This window comes from Solea senegalensis, linkage group LG20, assembly GCF_019176455.1.
Source record: "Solea senegalensis isolate Sse05_10M linkage group LG20, IFAPA_SoseM_1, whole genome shotgun sequence".
NCBI classification, from domain to species: domain Eukaryota; kingdom Metazoa; phylum Chordata; class Actinopteri; order Pleuronectiformes; family Soleidae; genus Solea; species Solea senegalensis.
Window position 1 is genome coordinate 9,968,220 of NC_058039.1, and position 7,878 is coordinate 9,976,097.

A 7,878-nucleotide genomic window follows, 5' to 3' on the forward strand; every position below is an offset into this window, starting at 1 on the left:
AATATGGATATGAATGCATATGGCCACCAAACAATGAATAAGAAGAAATGGGTGATGAAATCTAGAATATGGCAGCAATGCAAATTACAGATGCCAAATGATGTAAAACACCATAGGAAACCACAACCACTGTTACACGTTGTCAAAAGCATGCTTAAAAATATTATTTAAGGGGCACTTATAATATTATAATAAAATTAGAATTCTATTAGAATTATAATAGAATTATATAATAATAAAATAGTTATGGTGATGAATAATAATAATAATAATAAAAATAATGAAAATATTATTATTTCAAAGCACTCAAGGCCACTTCAGATGCAGATTTAAATGGGTAGATGGGTGTGTTAATGCTAAGGAGCTACAGGAGAGATACAGGGGGCTTTGAACCGTGGAGGGCAGTATTACGCCTCTCAGTGTACAGCCTGCCAGAAATGATTAGAAAAATAAGTTTGCTAAAATATTGATTTTTAATATCATTAACAACCTCTGGGGGGAAGGTGCCAATAGAAACACCTGCTAGGGGCGATTAGAGCATCTGCTGGTAGCAGCTCCAGCCATGATCCTGCACTAAATGCTGCTTCCACCTGCTGGGTTCTGTTCATGATGTGATGGTGGGACTAAGCAGAACTTGTTGAAAAACTATGGACTGCAAACAGAAGACGAGATGGACGTGTTAAATTACTCTATGTGTGACTGTTGATAAAATAACCTGTGAAACTATATGGACTGAAAAGCATTCTTTTAGCAGCAGTTGGTCCAAACATAGCGATTGTTGTGGAGGCTGTGCGTGGAAAGCTGTGTCGACTAAACTGGTTGAATCTGATATGTTGGGCAGAAACAGTCAACAGACAGCTTAATTGTCTATGCCACAAAGACAAAGAACACAGTCTGGTCCTACCTCTTTCCTATGCTGGATCATCTGGACCTTTTTGGGCTGTGATCTGATGAAGCAAGCTCATGTTAGAGAACCTACATTGTAAAGCAGGAACTATATCCCCCAGTGAAAGTTCTCACCATGTCGAGTGTAAGGCTGGGTGCCTTCAGCTGATGCTAGCCATTACCTGTGCTCAGTGACCCTTAGCCTAAGGGGGTCAATGAGTACAGGTTTTCCTGGTTGAACACGCATGCAGTCAAGTGCCTCACAGCAGTATTGAGCAAAAAGTGTGGCACACAGCTCCAGTACCAGATGGTCTTCTGTGTCCTCAGCTCTGTCAGCAGATCAGACACTACAACATAGTGCCAGCCCTGTCCAACAGGCCTTTAGGAATCTTCTGGAGAAGTCTACAGAGTGGGAGTCTTGTCAAGAGCATGCTTTGCACAAGGTGCTCAAGCAGCTTGAGAACCTTAAGCAGGACAAGTATGATGACAAGGTCATCACTGAGGATATTTAATTCTTGCTCGAGAGGCTGGAGGAGATTGTGCGGGATTTCAGCTCATTTGAGGAGTACACCTCTGGTCTCATTCACACATCTGAAAGGTTCTGGCATGAGGATTGCCGTCCGTGTGAATGAGAGGAACTATGATGACCCTCATGATCTTGACACGGCTGTTGGAGGAGTCTGATGACCCTCGAGTCATTGCAGTGGCAGCTCACGGCATTGGAGAGTGCAACATTATCCACGTGGCAAACAAGTGATTGAGCAGCTGGGAGGAATACAGTTGTTGATGAATCATTTGTACCATAAGGGCCAGCGGGTTCAGTGCTCTTTTGGCCGTGCAACAGCTGATGGGAATGGGAGTACTGAGAACTCTGGTTGTCGTGTGTCTATGTACTTCTGATGAGTGTGACACACAGCTCAGTTTGTGTACCGAGGTGAAAATCATGCACCTGCAATAACTAAGGTGTGCGAAGAGCAAAAGGAGGCAGTGATGCAACATTATGGATACCAACTGCTGTACAACACCATGATTTATTGTGTCGTGTAAATCACACTCTGAAAAAGCCATGTAAATGTAAATTTCTTGCAGAAACGCAGTAGGGAATGCTGACTAATCGTGCCATTATCCTTGATCCATATGCCATCTAAAAGACACAAGAACACAACTTTTTCTGTCAAAATAATATTCCATTATTTTCAAGATCTAATTATGAAAAGGTGGCTTTATTTGCATGCCTCCCTTTGATGTATCCTCTGGGCCAAAGAAGATTAATTACAGCATGTTTGGTTGCCAAGCTCATACCATGTCCTTGCATCAAAAATACATGTATTTCAAAAGGCCATTGGTTCAATGCATCATTTAGGCTTCATATAAGAATTATAATCTTTGACACAAAAATCAAGTTGTTAGGAAAACAACTGATACCTCTTGTATCTTAATCACATAAAACGATGTTGTCTTAAAGTGGCAAACCTCAGTTGTTTCATCTCCATTTGGTACAAGGAACATACGAGGATAACATTTCAGACTCAAACGGTCAAGTTTCCTTTGAACATTCTGAAATGTGACCACCATGATGTGGAGACATAACGGTCCATCCTCTGTGGCTTTAATAACCGATCTTACTGACACATCGATCTGTGCTCCATAGGACTGAGAAGAGGTTCTCAATATTCCCAGAATCCGAGAGGTGCCATTTAGCAGTGATTAGCCTTCCCTATTCCCCTCACACATCATCTTTCACCAGGCGTTGCACCAATATTACAGGTGACATCTAATATCATAGAGGAGATTAGAGTGACTTTCATGACATTAATTTATTCAAATCCAATATCTGATAAATAAATACAACTTTAAGCTCCTGGCCACCACAATGCATTTCAATGACCCAGCGCTCATCTTTTTATATGCTCATGTTTCACAAAGGCTTTACTCCGTGCATGACCTTGACACACGTGTCAAAGAAACAGAGGGTATTGATTGAACTGTGTGCGCACGTCTCGGCTGCGTTTGTGGCTGTAGGAGGATTGGATTTATGAAATGGGTCTTTAGGGTGGAGGGAGGCGTTTGGGAACTGATCCTAATCCGTGCTGCAAGTCACGGTGTGTGTTCAGAACACATTTAGTGTATATTACCGCGAGTATTGCCATTACCGGTGCACGCACAATGGCTTGAATGTACACACACACGTACAACCGTGTTTCCATCCCCATGCCCTGGCCCTGGTCTGCAGAGTGTTTTGAGGATCCTCTCTGAGGAAAATAGCAACATTCTAGCTTAGACTGCACAGTATACACAACAAGAAAGTATGTGAAAGTGTTTGAAATGATTACAGATTTCAATGTTAGAAATGCGTGGGAAGTGGGAAGACATGATACCTTTGATTCCTTTTATTTCAATCCATCAGCCACAGCTGTTGATGAGCATGAAGTGTAGAAACAAGGGGAAAATCAAATCTGGGTGTTTATGAAATGAATAAAATATAGCACATAACACCTCTGAAGCATTTTTCCAGTGAAATATTTGCTTCAAAAGTGCTTCTTAACACTCTTACCTGGCACAGATTTGAGGTTACAATTCTTAGCTAAGTAAATACACAAAATCCAGTAGTTAAAATGATATTATTAAGAAAAGAAATGGCTGAAAAAAAACAATTGCTGGAGGATTTAAGCATTGGTTGCTCCACACACAGGAGGACTACAATAATCAATCCAACTTTGATGGATCAGGATAAAACAAATAATTAAAATATGCACGCCATTTTGGCAAGATGGAACCATAATTAGACTTCCCACCTGTCTCTGCACTGCATCTCTCGCTGTACTCTGATGCTGGATAATATCTGGCTCAACCCTGATTAGCATAATTTCTCCAGAGAATGGAGCGATGAATGAATCAGATGATGGAGACGGAGGAAAACACGCTGAAGGAAAGATCAAAAGGACGTTGTATTTTCTTTCTCTGCCTGCTTTCTGTCTCTGGAGAAGGAGATTTCGATTCCCACACTTTAACGTTGCTTTGAACTGCGGTTAAGAGAACTCTGTTGGCCCTTTAGGCATACTCACAAATTCTCTGGCTTGTAAGTTTTTATATCCGGATTTGGCGCCTGAATAGATGGCGGCTTTGTTCAGAATGGACCTAAATCCTTTCATTCATCAGCAAATGGGTTTTAATGACGTGGGGAGAAAGAATTGAAATGTGATATTTGGGTCAGGTGGCAGACGTCCTACTCTCCACGCTCTGCAGGTGTGAACGTGAAGAGTGACTTGTTCGTCTCTGTTCGTTTGTCCTGTGATGGACTGGAGACCTGTCCACGGTGTACCCCGTCTTTTAGGTTCCAGCGCCTCCGTGACCCTCATGTGGAGGATACGCTTCTGCAGAAAGTTTGAATGGGACACAAATCCATGATGTCAACACGTTGCAGGACTTAAAACTGTTTATTGAGTATTCTGCTTTCTTTACATGGCCGTTATGGTAATGAAGTAAACAGAGGAAGTCGTCACGCTTAGGCTTTGATCTTTGCTCCCCATTCATTACTATTGGAAATTGGAATAGCACCTGATTCCTGCCCAAACCACACATTCACATGTATGTATTGTGGTTTCTCTTAAAACTGCACAGGACAGGTTTCACAGCAAGCTTTGGCAAAAGAGAAGCAATAAAGAAAGAAGATAGTGAACAGACATGATCCACTGTTTTATCTTCTAATGGATTGTAAAGTGTGCCTGCTTCCTTTGAAGCAGCTAAAGTGAGTGGTTTATTATCGTATTATGTTGTGTTTAGTTGCGGATGCAGTCATTTCTACTTTACTCTGACTTTGATGTTGGTTAGGATGTCGGGCAACACCTAATGTTGAAAGAAGGGGATTGTTTGGGAGTCTGTGTCACATTTATTTATATTATAAGATAACAGAATTGTGTCTGTGTGGTAGAAGTATCGAAATAAATGCACCACATTTCATTGTTTTCATATTAAACAAAATGGTGACTCCATACAGATCCAACACACTGTTGAAAACGTCTCTGTGAAGCGTGTGTGTTTGTGCATAAGGACAGATCTAGACGTCTTGAGGCCACATGGGGCTGTATAATAAGTGTGGCAGAACCTGTGCAATGACGTCATCATAACACAGATGTGTGTGACAGATTATTTATTACTTTCCAAATTGAAACAGAGAAGCTGCCAGAACATCGTCCGCCGCCATCATGTAGAAACCTTATATATACAAGGGCCAGAAAAAGTGTGTGAACCCTTTCTGTTTATGTTTCATTTATTTATGTGTGTTAATTTGTCGTACAAAAGGTGATTTGTTCTTCGTCCAAGTCGAGAATACTGACAAACGTATTGTGCACTGTGCATTTGTAATGCATGCGTTTAATCAATATAGTTATTATCTCAGCTGCAGTTTCATGCAGACCATCTGAAAGGGTTCACACGCACTCTGTGTGTTTTAAGGACATTTTATTTCAAATCATGGTGTCGTTTATGTGCTGTAATAGCTACTGAGCATTAGGGCATATAAAGTCAAAGTGAAACTGAAAAAAATGAAGGTAGAAATGTACCTCTTGCAAATACATCTCTTTTGGAGCTCATAGCTTAATGGCTATTCCATGTTGTTGAATTCCTTCAGGGGTTTCCCCGTCACTCCTAATGACCAAGACTATTACTCACAGAGAAATAAGTTGTCACCCCGTTGTATCCATGTTATTATTCACTTGTCTCGTCTGCGTGTCACTCTGTAGGTGTCAGCCCGCCTCCTAATCTCATTGAAATGCAGTAAACCCCCCCCTTTGAAAACATCGAGATACAAGCTTCCTCTTTCTCTTCCTCTTGCCCGAACTCGGCTTTGAATCGCGGGTTTGACACTGACACTGATTCCCCTGACGACTTCCCTTTTGTAAATGCAACAATTATTTGAGGCTGAATTGAAATATTGATTGACCACAGTTCCATTAACCCCCACCGGGAGCTGGGCTTGAGTGGCTTTGTGTTTTAGTCTGATTATGATGTATACAATCATAGTCTCTTTCTCAGGGACGACATTTTAGTCAATGGATGTCATTCTAAGTGCGTCAGACTCCAAATTACATTACTGTTTTCTTATCGGACTGCCGAATGGAAAGTAACCTGACCTCTGCGCTTTGCTTTTATCCCTCTTCTTATACACACACACACCAATTTTATACCCCAGCCTTTCTCGTCTATCTGCTCTTGGTGTGCAGCAATTGTGTTATCAGTGTGGGCAGCCGCTTGGAGAAAAAGTCCAGCTACGTGAGCGGCGTGCTGTGTTTCGCACACTGATATCTACTGCTCACTATATCCAAGGAAACCCTACACATGAAGTGTGGCTTGTGTTGTCTTTGTTCTCTTTTCGTGGAGTCAAAATGATTTTGTGTCCAACGTAATACAGTGATAAACGGTATGTATTTGGAGTATTGATGGAACAAGAGGTGCAACACGCTCTGCTGAATACGTTGTCGTTTCCACTGGAAACAGAGATGCATCGAGCCGAGTTGAACGCAGGCTGTTTACCTCCGAAGACGAAGTGATGCAACAGAGTGTCAGTGAATCCACGCCAGCTGCTAATTATCTTGCATGACACTTTGCATCATTCACTCTGAGACTGATCGTCCCAGTGCAGCTACTGAACTGGATTCTTATTTATAAAAAAAAAAGAAGCATGCAAACATGGTCTCACGAGCAACAAGATACATTATCAATCCCTAACTTGAGTCACATTTGGATGCTTTCTTTGAAAAAAAGTAGAATAACATCGTTAAAAAATGTCTTTATCTACGCGGTGGGCGCAGTGGGATGCTGAACGTTGCTGAGATTGTCCAAGTGCTCTGACTAATTCCACAGTGTTTGCTTGTGACTCATGGGAATCATGTTAATATTTATTTGTGGTGAGTTGTGGCTCAGGATGTTTGTACATCAACAGTTGAGTGAAAGTCCACCAACAAGACTTTGGAGCTGGGATGAAATCAGGAAGTGGCTTCCTGATTATAAGTGCAGCTAATCTATGTTGTTTTACAAACCAGTCACAGAAGCTGCCGGTTTGTAAACGCCTGTGGTCTGCCCCGTGTGTTTGTTTGTCGTTCTTCGTAAGTGCAGTATTACATTTCCACTTATTTGATTTGGAGCCATGACACATTTTCTAAACTGTGCTTCACGGATACAACGTGGACTGCTTCAATATAAGCAAATGAAGAGGTCTCTCTCTTTCTGCAGGATTATGCACGCCTCCACACGCATCTCTGAGTCTCCCTGAGCGTTATGTCTCCGTCTAACCTGTTGAAAAAGTCAGGAAAAATAAAACAATAGTGTCGGACACAAACACAAACAACTTTTTGGGATTTTCTTCTTTTTTTTTTTACAGCTTATAAAGATTTCCACCCATTCGTCTTCTAAAACGCATGGTCGGGTTCCAGCACACACAGATAATCATGAACGAGGAAGAAAAACAACGCTTTTTCCTGCACGTGAAGTTTTGCCACGACACAGTTCAGCAGAGTGAGTCAGAAGAAGAGTCATTTTAACTCCTGCAGCCAAGCCTGAGCTCTTTTTGTTTTTCGACGAGGTCGGACAGGAGCATAAGGAGCCTTGAGCTTTCACGTGTGAAATGGTGGTGACATGTTTCTATTAAGTGTCACAAATAAGTGTCATAAATAGCTACAAGACAAATCCAGACAAGGCTTTCTCAGTTGTGACCTGCATCTGAAAGGCGTACTGTACCAACTCTCCAGAAAACACAAGGACAATTTCATGCACCGCTGTCTGTCTCATGTCACCACTGCTGCCCCCATTTCCTCCCCACTGGACGCCTTTTGTCCTTCTATAATTGAGTATCACCAGAGCTCAGTTCCAGGACCCTCGCACAGCGCTGGTGCCCTGCATGACAAGCTTTGACAGGTAATTCATAGTGGGCTAAGAACTGCTATGAATTCCTAAATAAAGTAATCTCCTGCAGGGAACTGCCTGTTGTGTTGTGCC

General features: G+C 41.9%; 1 pseudogene; it reads left to right on the forward strand.

Annotated features, from left to right (window-relative positions):
* Positions 1 to 3: 3 nt before the first annotated feature.
* Positions 4 to 2,168, forward strand: LOC122786813 (annotated as a pseudogene).
* Positions 2,169 to 7,878: the final 5,710 nt, after the last annotated feature.